Source organism: Lepidothrix coronata, unplaced genomic scaffold (genome assembly GCF_001604755.1).
Source record: "Lepidothrix coronata isolate B3197 unplaced genomic scaffold, Lepidothrix_coronata-1.0 Scaffold21, whole genome shotgun sequence".
Classification (NCBI taxonomy): Eukaryota; Metazoa; Chordata; class Aves; order Passeriformes; family Pipridae; genus Lepidothrix; species Lepidothrix coronata.
In genome coordinates this window covers 2,065,529-2,081,802 of record NW_016690201.1, presented here as the reverse complement: position 1 = coordinate 2,081,802, position 16,274 = coordinate 2,065,529, and the positions used below count along the sequence as shown (strand labels likewise).

At 44.5% G+C, this 16,274-nt stretch overlaps 1 protein-coding gene across 8 annotated transcripts in view; it reads right to left on the bottom strand.

The window, feature by feature from the left end:
* Window positions 1-16,274, bottom strand: part of PHLDB2 (pleckstrin homology like domain family B member 2) — an 82,386-nt gene that overhangs the window by 63,032 nt on the left and 3,080 nt on the right. For 7 of the 8 annotated variants that reach the window (XM_017807957.1, XM_017807962.1, XM_017807959.1 and 4 more), the window contains exon 1: window positions 4,799-4,846. The exons of the other annotated variant lie outside the window; for it this stretch is intronic. The gene's annotated coding sequence lies outside the window, so the exon portion shown is untranslated. Of the gene's footprint in view, window positions 1-4,798; window positions 4,847-16,274 lie in introns of those variants that run through there. 8 annotated transcript variants of the gene reach the window in all.

The window sequence follows — 16,274 nt, the reverse complement described above, 5'->3', positions numbered from 1 at the left end:
AGCAAAGCCATCTCTGCCAAAAACTGGACAACTCAGCAAAGCCATTATCTAAAGATCACCCAAAACATCCTTCTTCATTTCCGCCTCCCCCACAACACAGTACATCAGACCCCAAAAGCTACAGCTAATTTCCTCCCAGCATAGCCCTGAAACCTGCTCAGTCCCTGACTTTTCACAATATAAGTCCTGCCACACATAGGTCCCTGCATGCAAGTGAGCACAAAGTCCAGTTACAGGCACAGGGTGTTTTAGTTGCTAAAACTCACAGTTTGGCACCTTCAGCAACACTAAATAAGTTAAAAACCAAATATCTGTGAATCAGATTTGACTAAGTCATTCTCTTGCAATCCTGCAGGTTTCCGATGTGGAAAAGGGAGTGGCACAGGAAGTCGCTCTTATGGCTTACCTCTTCCTCTGAGAAATGAGCGTGTTGGATATTGGAGAAGGAGCAGAAATAAAACAATTCAGCAGAAAACACCCTAAATAACTTTACTCCCCTCATAAACCACATTTATTTTCCTGTAATAACCACCCCAGCTACTCCAAAACCTGCACCTAGATACGACATTTTTAACCGTTCTCTCTTACTGTTAAAACATGATTCTCTCTTATTTGATAAGGATTGATGTTGTAGGCATTGTCACATCAATTGCTCTTTCAAGTAGACAGATGTAATCATTTTAATCAGGTCACGACAGCTGACAATTTTAAATGCACATCAAAACCGAAAACATTAATTACCATGTAAATACTATGGTTTGGTGACTACAAATTGAGATTTAAGCCACTGATATAAGAGATACCAACTGCTGAGTGATGACTGTGGAAAAGTTGAAGCTTTATAACTTTTGTGCCATAATAGGTACTCTTACCTGAAATTGAAATTGTTAAAGTACACATTTCAATGAATTTAACCTCATTCCTATGCATTTGGTAGGACAAGAGACTAGACCACTTACTCATACCACATTATTTTAGTAGACATCACTGTCTCCTCCTTATCTTACAGTCACACAAACCACTGTTTCATCTGGACTAGTTCACCAAGAGAAGTTAAAGGAAGAAGGAGAGTTAATTCTTTTCTGCCCAAATAAAAGCCACCGAGGGTAGAAACATACTAGAAGAGATCTCCGTTAAAACACTTAACTCCTTTCTTCACACAGAAAAACAGGTTGGACAAGCCTAATACCAGTCATATGCCTCTTTTCCATCTTGGAACCTTTCTGGTAGTTAAGCTAAAGAGTCTGACCAATGACTGATTCATCTCATGACAGTAATGATAAGCTCCCTGGTATTGTTCTGACACTATTTCATTAACTCCTTTCCTATTGAAATTGTGAGCATGCTCAAAAGATTTGCAAATTGAGACTTTAAAATTTCACACAGAGTGGCAAATAGAAAGCTCAGCTGGTGGCTGGTGGGCTGTGACTGCTTACACCTCATTGTGCAGACTAACAAACAAAACAACCACTAACAAACCAAACAACATAGCTGCTGTAGTAATATCTAGATCAATATAATTCTCACTCCTGAAGCCCAAGAAATACAGACTTTCTTCATCTAAAATTTCAGGAAGGGGATGGAGCACAAAACAGTTAGGTATCCAAATTCATACCACAAAGGAGCAACAGTTGTCACTGTACAAGAGCACAAAGACCTTAAAGTAAAGTTTCTCCTTTTTCCCATCCTACTTGACATGATCAACTTGCCTCTGGGACGCCCCTAACAAATTCAGTGAGAGCTTGCTACAGGTAAGTAAGGTAAGCAGGTAAGTAAGGCCTAGAAAATCTAAGCAGATAGAAAAACTAACCAGAACAGCTTCAAAGATCATCTACTCTTTTTTCTTTCTTTCTTGGATGTCCTTACCATTTTCCCCCATCTATTGCATTTCCCCACTCTCTCAGACAAATTTTTCCCATGATCTGCTTTCCTCTGTGCCGATTTCTTTCACTGCCACTTTGTGCCTGTCACTTCCTTTCGTTAATCAGTTCTCTCCAGTGCCCACTTATTCTGACAGTTTCTGTCTCTCATTTCGTTCTTCCATTTCTCCTCAATTTGTCTCCTTTCCAAAATGCCTGCCCCATATTTCCAAACGTCCCCTCTAGCTCTTTAACGCTTCTTCATTTTCCAGCACTCTCAGGGCAGCAAGCATGCCCCCAGACTAAATACTTCTCATCACACTTGCTTGGCAAACCCCGTCATGACAGTGATAGCTCAAGTGGCATCTGCTGTGGCTGCTGTGCTACCAAGCCATGGGTCTTCTTGCACAAACACAGGACAGCATTTATCAGCAAGTCCCAGCACTGTTGTTCCCTTAAGCAAGGAATATGGGTACTATACCTGCAGTTACACCATTTACTATAATTAATGAACTTAAACAAAATGGTTCACTTAAAAACTGATCCCTGCATGAGATCTAAGTAAAGAAAAAACCAAGCTTGGTCACATTTATGGAGTTCACTCTACATGACAGTCTCTGGAAGACTTCCTTTCTACAGGGGAAAACTCCCTTTCAATTTCTGTGGCATCTTGGGTGTGTTCCACTCGTCTAAAACAAAACCTAAATGAACAGCACCTGCTCTGAACACCCCAGAGCAGGGCATCACCTTATAGGTAGTCATTTAATTCAATGGCAAACACTGCTTCGTACACTGCCAGCTACCACACATCAGAATCAACTATTTTAATAAATTAAAATGGAAAGAATACACTCCATGTGCAGTGAACACAGCATTAACAATCATCAGCACTTCTCCCCATCCACTTCGCTTATTTCAGCTTTTCTAAGGATCTTCAAGTCAAAAAGACAAAAAAAATCTTCCTATCCAAACCCTTTTAGTCCTTCTGATCCAACTCCAGCCTCAAGATAGATCTGCAATCTTTACCTCACCCATTCTCAGCTTCCTATCTACAAACAAAATACTTCAAATTTTTCACGATGGTCTTTGTTCCTTCCCAGCAATGGTCAACTGGTGCCTTTGCCTACTTTCAAGGAGCTGGTTGATAACTGCATCTGATAAGTGTAGACAGTAACTGATATGGAAAAAATTACTACTCTTCCCCTCCTGCTTGCTGGCAAATATTTCCATTCCCTCAGTAAAAATGTTGACACACAAGTGAGTCCATTTAGCATTTGTCAAAATGGAAGGGAAATAAATTGCTGGTGTGGAAAAGGAAATGTGTAAAACGAACTATCTAGAAATGATAGTATTACTATTTGACAGCCTGAAAAGAATCTCTTTCTCTGTTATCCTCTCGGTTCAGACTACCCCTCCCCATGACAGCAGATGTAGGCACTCTCCCATCTTCTGATTACTTCATCTTTCTTTCCTACATTACTTCCTTCTGCTGTGGGAAAGCAATCCCATCCTCATCCTTTGAAATTCCATTTGGCACTATCGTGCTTTACCTCCTCCCATGTTAATACCTTATCTTTGGTGACATTATCCATGAGACTATAGTGAAAGGAAAAACTGAGAAGTTCATCAACACGAAAACTTGCAAAAAGGGTTGCTCCTGTGTCCCTCTTCCCCCAAAAGAGAGGGAACGTGTGGCACAAAGATGAAATATTCACCATGTTCTGACTGGCAATGTCATGTTCACGCAGATGCCCTGGAGATGCAGACACAGAGAATTTGGGCACGTGCGGAGTCAAGGCTCAAAGACAAGATGACAGGTTGACAAGATGAGCATTTGGGGGAAAAGGAACTGGTGACAAAAGCCATGTGTTCGAGATCACGCAAGCACTGTGGCAGGAGCAGAAAGCCCATCTCTTGAGCTTCTATGCAAGCACACTCAGTCTATTTACACTTCTGCACAGGGGAAATTCCTCGGGCAGCTTTGGAGCAGGAGGAGAAGGAGTGGGGGCTGTAGTTTTCATCCCGTTCCTCTTTTTGCTGGTGGGCAGCAGGTATCTTTCCGAGAAAGCTCTGATTTCCAAGCTGAATTCACCGCCGAGCGTGCGGCTCCCAGCGCCACCGAATCCCACCCCGGCTGCTGACAGGGCTACACGAGGGAGGACTTACGAGGTCTAAATCTGTCAGGGGAGACCGAGCCCAAACCCCTCGATTTCCGTCCGCAAACTGCTCAGCCGTAACGCCGGGTTCCTGTTGCTAAACTCCAGTGATGCCGAGACGGCATCCATCACCGGCTCAGCCCCGGGAACCCATCCCCGCCGGGCACGGCAGCCCTCGCACAGCCGCAGGAGCCTTTAAAAGCCACTAGCCGAACAAAGGAGCGCGGACAAAGAGCCCTGTCCCACGTCTTCCCTTCCATCAGGTAGACTATCGACGATGGAAAACCAAGCCAAGGCAAACCAAGCCAAGCCAAGCCCTGCCGTTCCTCCCTTGCCTCCTCGGACCACGGACGCGCGAGGACGGATGTCCCCGCCGCCGCCCGGGTCAGAGGCTTTGTTCATCAGCGGGGACGCGGCAGAACCGGGGAGAACACCCGGACGAAGAGGGAGAGAGAGGCGTCCGGTGACGAAAGGGACAACGGGGGGAGCCCCGTCTCTTTCAGCTGCGGGGTCCCTGCCGAGACGGGCGGCAAGCGGGGGACCCCGCCGCCCACACCCGTCAGACGTGCGAGGGGGCCGGAGGCGAGGGGGTGGCACAAACTCCCCTAAAAGTAGCCAAAACCGGGCACGACTGCGAGTGGCTGAGCCGGCGTCAGCCCGGGCTCTGCGCGCGCGGGAGGGACCCTCTCCCCACGCCCGCGGGGCTCCGCCGCCGAGAGCGGGGCCGCCACTGCCCGGGTGGGCTTCACCCGCCCCGCGGGACGGCGCTTCCCCCGCACTCACCGCCGGCTCCGGCCGCCGCCGCTCCCCGCGCATCCCGGTCCCCGCTGCCCGCCCGGCTCTGGGAGCGCCGCCACCGCCCCCGGGAGCCGCCCCCCGCCGCAGCGCCCGCCCCCCGGCGCGGCCGGGACACCCCCGCGGGCGGAATGGTTCGCTCCCCTCAGGCCGGGGTCGCGGGAGCGGGGCGGCCGAAGGGCAGCCGGGATGGGGGTGTGCCGGGGGCGGGGGTAGACGGGCGAAAAGGGGCAAACGGGCACAGGGATGCCCCCGGAGGGGCTGCCGCGGGCTCTTCACGATCCATAAATATGAGTCGCCAGGCAATTTCCTGCCCGCGAGATTAGCTGAGCAAATAGGGCGGCGCTGGCAGGGCGCGGGCCCGGTTTTCCGTGCCCGGGGCTGCCTTTACCTGCGCTCGCCCTCCACCTCATCTTCCTCTCTTCATCATCTCCGGTGAAGCCGTGTTGCAGAGGGGGCTGCCCTCTGACCTCCTGACTCCGGAGCGGAGCCGGGTTGCCTCCGTGCCTTGGTTGGGGTGTCCCTGCCGCTCACCCAGCCTGGGGTCACACCCTGCTGCCACCTGCCAGAGGCGTCCGCGATTCAGTCTTACCTGAGGAAAGTACGCCTCTGAACGTGTGAGTGTGCACACAGACAGATGTGTGTGCATACACACACACAGGGGTCCTAAAAGACCCCCATCCAGGCCCCATGCATCAGCGAAGGACGCATGCAGGTGGCAGCTGCCACCACCAGCATTTTGCTGTCCCAAAGTGGGCAATGGGCCGGTGATCCTGTCTGGCCCTTGCTGGAGGGGTTTTCACACCAAAGCAAGCCTACGAACCAGCACCGGCTCGGCAAAGCATGTTTGCCAGATCAGCGCATCTCACCCATCCCGCGTTTGGCAAGTGCCTGGGGATGCCAGTCTGGACCCTTCAGGGTTCCTGGCTCTGGAGGCTGCTCATTGACAGAGGCAGCGAGGCTGACCACTGGGTTGCAGCTGTTACAGGGAAAAGAGGACAAAGCCTCCAGGGAGGTGTCATGCCATCCCTGGGATCACTGGATGCTGGGAGCCCAGGGCATATAAGCAACCTTCACTTTCCAAGCGCTCGTGTAGTGACAGCTTGGTAAGGCAAAGCCCGGCGATGAGAGATGCGAGCCAGCCTGGAGGGCTGTGCTCAGGGCAGTGAGCCAGAGTATCCTGCATAGCGATCTTGTTTCGTGCTGTGTGGCCTCATCACTCTACCTTTTCCCGTTTGTTTCTCAAAGAGGAAATTCAGGCATCGCAGCACATACCTGCTGTGCAAGGGTCCTGTGGGATGAGTCAAAGCTCACACAGCCCTCAGCCAGGTAACCCATTACTGCGATTGCTGAGTGTTCCCATGTGCCATGAGGAAATGGGGGCCCTGGTGATCTGATTCCTACCTGGCATATTCCAGAGGATATTTTACTTGGCTAGAACAGTTACTTTACCACAATATAAACGTTGTAATAATTCATTAATATCTGGAATCTGTCTAGTAACACCCAAAATACCAGAGAATACTTAAAAAAACCCCAAACCAACAACAACAACAAAAAAAAACCAACAAAAAACTACCCCTGACTGTCCTAATGTCTACTGTAGTTTACATACAAAAAGACAGCTTTGAGACTACTTACACTAATAGGCCAGAACTTAGATGGGCTCTTGTGTGATGCCTCCACAAACGTCCCAATGCTTCATTTATCACCAGCATTGAACCTGGCTTTTCTGTTTTGTTCATTGAACCAGAAAGAAGGAGTACACACGGTTAAAAAAATAAAGGTAGATGCATGTAATTAATACAGAGTTAAGGACATGCTCACAGCTGGTAGAGGTGAGAATGACTCTTAACCCTGCCACAGCCAGAACTGAAAGCAGCCAGCCTTCCCTTCATCTAACACGATCTTCTTTTTCCTTTTAAGTGGGAAAACTCTAGATAACAGTCTGCAAAAAGCTCCCTAGAGAAAACGGAGCCTAACAGTACGGAAAGCTGTAACTTTGCTCTTGCCGTTAAACTGTTACTCCGAAGGACTTTCGATATGCGAGCTGAAACACACCTTCAGTTAATTCCTGCACAACAGAAGAGGTGGCAGCACACCTGGATAAGGCAGACCATGTGCTTCCCCTGATACCTGTATGATTGGACAACTCTATCTGAATAAATGTCATCTGTTTCTTGGCAGCAAAGGAAATAAAAATAAGGAATAGGACTTATCTCTAAATAATAAGAGGTACTTAAAACCAGCCATAGCTGAGGCCCTAAAATAACTTGGTGGGTTGTAATGTCTAACAGGTAAGACTCTGACAATTTAAAACAACAACAAAAAAACCCCCTGTCTTGGAATTTTTACAAGTGGGAAACACTTAAAAATTAGCAAACAAGTGAAACTCCAAAACCTAAAGAGCTGAAAACTCTTGCTGAAATAAAAGCAACAATGCTACTATTAAAGAAAGTCAGGAAAAAGTGTATGGAAACTGGCACAAGAGCTACAAGCCATAGATGGGTTCAACAATCCACCTAGCTAGTATAAACTGTTTTCATGGCAATTGCTCAGCTACAACAACTGTACTGCATATTATAGAGCTTTTAAAATTCTCTACCCCTCAGCATGCAAGCATGCCCAATAAAAGTTTAGTTTCCATGGTAATTCATATAAGTAGAAATCAAATGTTGGAATGTTTGCAAAAATCATGCTTTAATCAGGAGCATTGCAAATGGTAATAAAATATCATTTTATTACCATATTTCAATGTCATGTTCCTGTAAGAGGGAAGGAGAGATCAGCTGCTTCAGAACCTCTGAGCAGGCACCCACAATCACAACCTGGTCCCTTACCTTTACAGATTTTATCCACATCAGGTGTGGACATGACTGCATTTCTGTCAAATGAGCCAGAGCCCACAGCTGGGAGTTGGTTCAGGCTTTATGTTACCTGCAGGAGGAGAGCCTGACAAAATCGGTTGAGATAAAGCTACCCATTGATGACTGGGTGCTGTTACACCCAGTCTTTTCTTTGGTGACAAAACTGGTCTGGTTTCTTCCCTTTCCTGCCTTAACTATTAATTTGGGTTCCTGATTTATGGTTTGTGACCTTCTTTGGAGGGTTGATGCAGTTATTTGTGAAAACCAGACCAAGAAAATAATCCAGGCAAAACCTCTTCCTTCCCTGCACCTTTACCCCTTCCAACAAATTTTCAAACAGTACTTGCATTAGGGTGATTGATGAGAAGAGAAACAAATAGATCTGAGCCGCTGTGCTTGAGACCAAACCTCTGTTTCTTGAACTGGCATCACCAACACACTAATGGATTATTAAATTGCACCCTCTTTGAACAAACATGTCACAACAAATGAAATCATAAGGTTCAGTGCTTTCCATCATTTAACCAGAGCATTTTGAACCACTGTGAAAAAACCCAGCTGTTGTTTGCCATTGAAGAATAAAATTATACAATTGTTTATAGCTTGAAAATAATAACAACCGTCACAATCAGAACTTCTGGTGAAACTTCAAAGCAAGCAGTGATTGTTCCGCTGTAACTTCCTCAAAGACATTTTGAGGCAGTGTAGAAGACTGGATGCTAGGTACTGAAAGAAACTTGATTTTTATGGCTCGTTGGGAATCTCTGCAAAATCTAAAGGCAACATGAATGGTACTGCATTCATCAGTACCATTCCAGTGGAAAAAAAAATCACACCCAATAGTTACAGTGGTCATCCTAGTTAAAAATCTAAAAATCTGTAAATGCAGCACACAGTAGGGGATGCATATCAAACAGTAATATAATAATGTAAATTGGTGTTCAACCAGTGGAGTGTTCTTATGACTCGGCCTGAAACCTAAGTCGTCACACAAGAGCTATCAAGAAGAAACTGCCCGGGGAAAATAAGTTACATGAATAATCAAATCTCATGCTCCAGGGCGCAAGTCAATTGCTGGAAGGGTCAAGAAAGGAATTTCCTCACTCTCTTCCTTTGCACAGTTGTACACAATTAACTAGGTTGTAATTGCAAGGCAAGAAAGCAGTTAGGCCTTGCATTCCTCTGAATCATTGGGCACTGGCTGCTTTTGCAGCTGAATTCAGAGCTGAAGGGACAGGTCTGGTAGGTGGGTTTTGTTGCAGTTCTGTGAGGCTTTGCCTGGAGTTGCAGTGCAGTTGTGAGATTTGCTCTTCCTTTGTGCTGACTGCCTAGCCCAGAGTATGACTGTGTTGCAGAACTACCATTAAAGCGAGACTAATTTAGGCACTTAATTTTCTGTTAATAATAAGTAGTTACCTTAAAAAATCTCTCTGTCAATAATTGCACAACTCATAATGACTCATTTAAGTAGCAGCAGTGTTGTAGCCATAATGGCCTAAAGATATAAACAAGACAAGATTTGTTGGAGAGGTAACCATTTTTATTAAGCAACTAGACCATTTAATGCAATAAAAGATCATGCTGTTTCTTCTTTAAATAGAGCATTTTAGCGATCAAAAGAATTTTTTCTAACACAGGACAGACATTGCTTCAACTCACAAGAGCATTCCCCTGTTAGCTTGTGTATGGCTCTCTGTCTTCACTGCTGATTAATTGCTTCCCTTTCCTACAATCAGGGTGTGTTAGTGAGTGGGGGTGGCTTAGGGCTTCATTAGCTGCTACAGCAGCTAAGCTCTCTACAGTGGTACCAAAGTGTTTTTTCCCTGTACACAAGTACGTTTTTGACATATGATCTGTGAGAAAACATGTTGAAAACTGTAAGCATTAGGTCTGCAGGCAAAACCTTGGTCAGCGCTCCTCATAGATGCCAAAACAGTAGGAAAACAGCTGGCAGAAGACATGGTGCGAATTCTGCAGCTACAATGGCTTACAGTTATAGTCATGGATTAGGGCAGCTAATCATTCTGTACTCAGTGGTTGGATACATGGGTACCTTCACTTTACAGTTGCCAGTCTTGCGTTTTTCCCAGCAAGCAGTAAAGCTACTCATAGAATCACAGAATGTCTGGAGTTGGAAGAGACCCACAAGGGTCATTGAGTCCATACCTTAACCCTGCACAGGACAAAAGTTCCTATATGTACGTTAGTCTGGGGCCTTATGATTTGCTTCTGATGCCAAGCCAGGAAGTTTTCTGTTCTCCTTTGGTCTCTATTTATCAAATCGGCGTGCGTATATAACAATATTGTGGGTCACGTCAGTGAGATAGTACTTTCTTTAGTAGGAAGTGAGAAGAAATCTGAAAGAATTTAAGCTGTTTGCCAAGGGTTACATGAGAAATCTCAGTAGGGGCAAAGTGTGGAACACAAGAACCAGCATTACTACTTTAATTTCACAATTAATCTTTGTACAGATAGATCTCCCTGTGCTGAAATAAATTCTCATTTGGTTTCTTCCTCCTGCAAAAAGTGTTCTTCCCCTTCAAGTGGAATTAAATTAATTAGTACAGTCAAAAGAGGTAAACCAGGAAAGATGGTTACCAAAACTTACTTCATTCTGTTAAGAGTCATTTGGTCTTTTGTAAAGTAAAAAGCTTTGCTTAACAAAGTTGAGATAAAATATATTCTCACAACGGATTCATGAAGCTGCCTTTGCTGGCAAGTTTTTATATGTGCATTGAGAAGGGTTGTAGAGATTTTCTTCTCAGCAGATGGCCCCCAAATGTGGAATTATGTCCCATTAACAGCACAAAGGATGACACAGTATCGCTACTACTTTCTCACACTAGTAGGGGCAGAGTAAGATGCAGAGATATATTTTAGCCTCAGATATCTGTTTCTTTTTCCTCCTAACAGAGGAAGGATTATAAGCAACTGCAAAATGCAAATTATAACCATTCTCTCCCTACGAAGCCTCTACTTAAAATTGCCTTAAATGCTTAGAAAAAATATACTAAACCCGATGATAAACATCCTGAAGATGCATGAATACACAAGGTAAAATCAACCTAAACCAAAACAGAAATCAAGTGAAAACCGACCATCTAGCTTCCCCACTGCACTTGCACCCCCTTCAACAAAATCCTAAAAGTATTACAGGGTAGTAGAGAATGTCACAGAATGGAATACAGTCATACACTGGGCTGGGCAGTCAGCACAGAGGAAGGGCAGGTCTCCCATCAGAATATGCAGGGGAAGGGGGAAGGTAGTTCAGCATCTCCCAACAGGTTTTTAACTGATGGGTGCTGTCAAAATCTGGCTTCTGAGGCCAGGACAGCTTCTGTACCAGAGAGCTTGTTGGTGTGCAAGGCACTGTGAGATAGGATGTGGCACTTGCCCATCCTATACGCCCTGTTCCATATTAATCCGTGTCCTGTCCTTCCCTTTCCTCCTTATGTCAGCCCCATTTTGGGTTACCCTGGGGAATAATGGGGGACCATGCCCAGCCATCCTACTGGTAACGCTGTTTCCCTCTGCCTGCTCTTGGGTGTGCCACCTTCCTCACAGAGTCTGTCGTCATGCTAGTTACAGGACTGGGCTCTGGCAGGCAGGGCAGGGGATGAAACTGGGAGGGCTCCACATGACCTCAGCCTCTGTGCAGGCTGCAAACTGCTGGAAGAGCTTTTGGTACCATGATCTTTGTGTAAAAGGAAGTAAAGCACTTGGGTACTTCAGATTCAAAGCTCCGCACCTCTCCACCCGCCCAGCCTGTGGCGGCTGGGAACCCTGCACTTTAACCAGAAGCTAAAGATTTACAGAGCAGCACCCAGCTAACAGTACAAGGTAAACTGAGAAGCAAATAAACACAGAGATTTTGGGAACACGAGTAGTTTGGAAATGCTATTTTACAGGAGCTGGACCATGAGAAGTCTGCTGACTTACGCACATATCCTTGTCTACGCTGCTCGCTGGAGAGCGTCCGTCCCCATCCCACAGCGCTGTTCCTGGCAGCCTGGGTAGCCTGTTTGCCACAAAACCCTGTATGTGCTCTTCACTCTGGGCCTGCACCGGTGTGGCCATGACACCACATGCTTCCCATGAAATTTCCACTGACTGATGTAGGATTATGCCCACAGGAAGTAATAAAATATGCTTGCTGATCCCACAGTATCACAGGAAATTAACATATGACAATATTTAACACATTGTTTTAATAAATTATAATTTCGTACTGTAGTTTAAAGACCACTGTGAAATCTGAGATAGGAAGCTGGGAGTAGTCTGGCTTCTTTTTCATAATGCCTTGTTTGCACGTTGCTTTTTTTTTTTCTTTCTCTTTGTACTACTGAAACCTTACTGCACTCAGGGGGAGGCATCCCAGTGCTGGTGAGCAACAACCTTCATTTTGGTTGCAGGCTTCCCAAACCATCCTGTGAACTAGAAGCCCATTCTAACCAAGAAGAGAAATGCACTATCTCAGTGATACGCTTTGCTAACAGGACATAAATTACTGAGCAACATGAAATGGGGACACAAAACTAGCCCATAGGAGCCAGGCGATTAGTGCATAAAGAGAGAGAAGGGCTGACAGCAGATCCTCATTAAAGTTAGGAACAGTTTGTCATTAGCATGTTTTCTTAAACCTCAGAATTTTAACGGGAGATAAATGCTTCTTTCTGCCTCCGATCTCCTCTTTAGTTAACGGAGGTTTCAGGTTCCCCCTCCCCCTTCATTTCTGGAGAGGCTGCCAAGTTTTCCCAGAGCTAAAAGCAACAACTTTCTGTTAAACGTTACTTCATGCTTCTGGTATTAATCTAATAGGAGGCTGGATGGGGAGGAGGGGGAAGCAGCAATGAAAGCTGATTTCCTGCCGTGCAGTGGGAAATCCATAGAAAATTCAGATTTAACACTAATTTTAACAGCTGGATGACTGCTTTGGCTTTTACTCGCCATAGGAACATACAACTGCATACTATTTTTTTGCTACAAAAAGAAAACAGATGTCAAGCAAAAGGCAAAATAATAAGTAGGCTTGCATTTGTAAATACCCTGATTAAACCATCCTATTCAACTATGCTAGAAATATCAACAAATTTTGAAAATTACCTCTCATTTCTGTTAACATTTCTAATAAGAATGTTTATGGAAACAGAAAATATCCAAGGAAATCGTCTTGCTAATAAGCAGTTCAACAAATATTTACTTGGGAAGTGGTCCAGTGACCACTTTGAAAAGAGTATTAGTGGGTTTGAGAATCACACAATCAGGGCATCGAAATAAATCTCCTTGATGGAGGTGAAAAAAATCAAAACAAAAGGAGCAGATTGTGAATACTCAAAATATAAGTCAGAGACAGCAGTCCTGAGCACTTTATGGCCATAGACAACATATACCACAAAACTGTTAGCAGCACCTCTCTCAGGCATGCAGCACACCAGTGGATAACTTCTTATATTCAGCCTCCATTCTCTAGATAAGTTCTTTATTAAGAAGGCCTTGTCTATTTATTCTGATAATAATTGTTTGGAGGGTGATGGCCACAAATATAGTCCTTTATCTTGACTAGTAGAATAGTGGCTGTTTTTGTCTTTCAGTGCTTGTTGCTCAGCCTTTGCTCCACCTGTTTCTCACACACCATATGGCTCAAATCCTGACATATTGCAGAAGATTTTTTTTTACATTGATGCAAAGAAAGCTTAATACGGTACACATGCTGAAACTGGAGGCTGTTCTGGAGATGAAGCAGGGCTATAGCTTGTTTGTGCATACTGAGTATCCAAGGAAGGACCCTTACTGCAGATTATCTTGATTATAAAGCTTTACCTGCCCGCTGATGCGTGCAATCAACAGAACATGGCAGCTGGTTTTTATGTCTCTAGCTGCAGCCAGCTGTTAGACTGAAAGTGTTAATCACCCTTTTCATCGGTCCCAGGCTTGCATTAAGCAAACTGGAAGACGCTCAGGGGTAGTGATGTCTGAAAAATCCCAGAAGCTAACACCCAAAACGTGAAGTAGAAGTTACGCTATGTGAGCTGGAAAGCTTCTCGTGGGGCAGATAAGCACAGGACTGGAATATCTGATAGCCTGAAGTACTTATGGGCAGGAGAGACAAGAAATAAAAGCCTTGAAAACAAGAGACAGCATGAGAAAAGTTCCTGTGGATGTCACGTTAGGAAGAAGTTTTAACAGATGAAGCTTCTTAGGGGTCTTGAAAAAGCAAAGACCTCTAAAAAGAAAATTGTTTCTAGTTTCTTTATTCTGTGTTCCTAAACCTCAGGACACTACGCACAGTTTTTAAGTCAGCAGGACCATTGCCATTGCACCCTCTGTACTCCAAAAATTCCAGCTGGTATCAGGTTTTCCTTGTAATGGAAACAAGCTGGCAGAACTTCAAAGTCTTGATAACAGTTTATACAGAGAAGGGACAGCAACAGTTTGTTATACTTCACTATTAAAAATCTTGTTTTCACCTCTCTTTTTTTTTTTCTTTTTTTTTTTTCATTTTTTTTTTTCGAGCAGTTGGATAGAATATGGCAATGAAATGGTGCCACTTGTATCTGGTCACAGCTCAGGAAGAGAATGTCAAAATGTAGCTGTACTGGAATTTGTCTGGGAAATGCTATCTAAGAGCTCAACTTTCATCAAATATGCCATTGCCAGGGGCTGTGAGCACCATGAAGTCACTGAGCTCAGTTGGACAGCTTTTAAATGGCTGAAAAACTGAAATGGGAGCTTTGAAAAATAGGGATATATGAGTGTCCGATCTATTTTTTTATTGGAAAGCACAGAAATCACACCACTGTGATAAACATTGTCTTAAGGCAGCACAAACACTCCAAAGAACATATGAAACTGAGTGAAAAAATGTTAAGTGAAAATAACACTTTAAATAAATTTGCTTTTGATTAACAAACGCAGTTCAAACAATTCCATCTGAGTCTTAATGTTGTATCTTTTCTAATTTTCGACCCCAGTAAGATTGTAGCTCCAGTTTCCAGGCTGTCCTAACTTTCCATGTAGTACCAAATGGCATATGAAGAATGTTAATGCAGTGTGGTCTGTGCCACTTTGCAAAGATTTAAGAATTATGCTGGGGCTCACAGTAACCAAAGGCTGAGTATCTATATAAAGAAGACATTTTTACTTCTCTGGAAAAAAATGTTTCTCTTTTAAAAGTATTACAGTCCCTCATTTCTTTTCTTCCTCCTTTACTTCTTCTCTGATCATGTGCAACAGTAGAAACGGCCTTTGTTAGCTTTTTCTGGGCTGGCAAGAAGCCCAAAGATCCAGCTGACAAAAACCTCAAGTCAGCAAATCCAATGTGAAGAATGTCCTTTTCAGAGTCCCTGTTTCACAGTCTCCCTGTCACGGAACACCTCAGTAGCACCACACAGCAGAGCCTTGCCTGGCCCTTCCTTACAAGGTGAATTATCCTTACCCCGTTCCTCGTGCTTAAGTAATTAGCTCTTGTAACCCACCCGTGTCTGCCCAGCATTTGTATGCTGAGCTCTGGGGGAGGCTGATGTGACAGCATCGGTCCAAAACGAAGCTCCCATCAGTGGGTTCAAGGAGCCATTGCAAGGCTCAGTGGGTTGGCCCCTGTCCCTCCCACCCCTCATTACATCTGAAGCGTAGCATCCTGCACTCAGAGGCAAGCAGACTGAGAAGGCTGGGTTATCCTAGAAGAGGTACGGTCGGCAAAAGCTCCCCAAGTTAAGTACGTGTGCTGCTGTAATCCTCACCTGCTACTGGATCACTGGGTTTGCACCAAAATTTCTAACACAAAAGAGTCAAGGACTTCACAGAAGCTACAATGGTCAGCAGTCAGAAAAACAACTGCTGTGAACAAACTCAAAGGTCTGTCTCATGCATTAGTTGAATAAGGTGAATTTTGATTTTTTTTTTTTTTCACAAAGGAATTCAATGGTATTTAAAGAAATAAAGAACACAGTAAATAAGGACTTCACTGAGTGGGACAACAATCTGCACTACAGCTTCGCAGCACGGAAGTGGTTCATCCTGCAGTCACAGCATTTCATATAATATCAAAATAAGCACTTATTTCTCCTGCAGTTTTCTTTCCTGAGCCTTTCCTTAGTGGACACAAGTGAACACCGTGCTTTCTGCTCTTTCTCCTCCCCTTTCCTCAGTGGTCCTCTGGTATTTACCTCCTCTCATTTTGGATTTCCTGTCTCTACCCTAGGGAAAGGATTTTCCTGTGAGAAAAAAATGTCACATTGCTGCTCTGCCTGGATGCCAATAGTCCAAGCCTATCCTCCATCTGAAGCAAAGCTCTCATCTACCTGCTATCAGAATAGTACTGCTCTTAGATTTTCTTCTTTTTTTTTTTTTGTCAGATTTCATTTGGAACTAGCTTTAAGTCCCTAATAGAGCTGCTATTTCCATTTATTAAATTAAGATGGATGCAGCTGTTTTGGGTAAGTGAAGACCTAAACTGGACTAAATCTCAAAATTAAAACCAAGCATCTTTTTGAAAGCATACCTACTCTCTATAGGGTCCTGCATAGCACATATCTTTTTGGGTACTATATCTGATGTTTTGCTCTGAGAGGGGGAGAAAAGCATACTCCATATCTCTT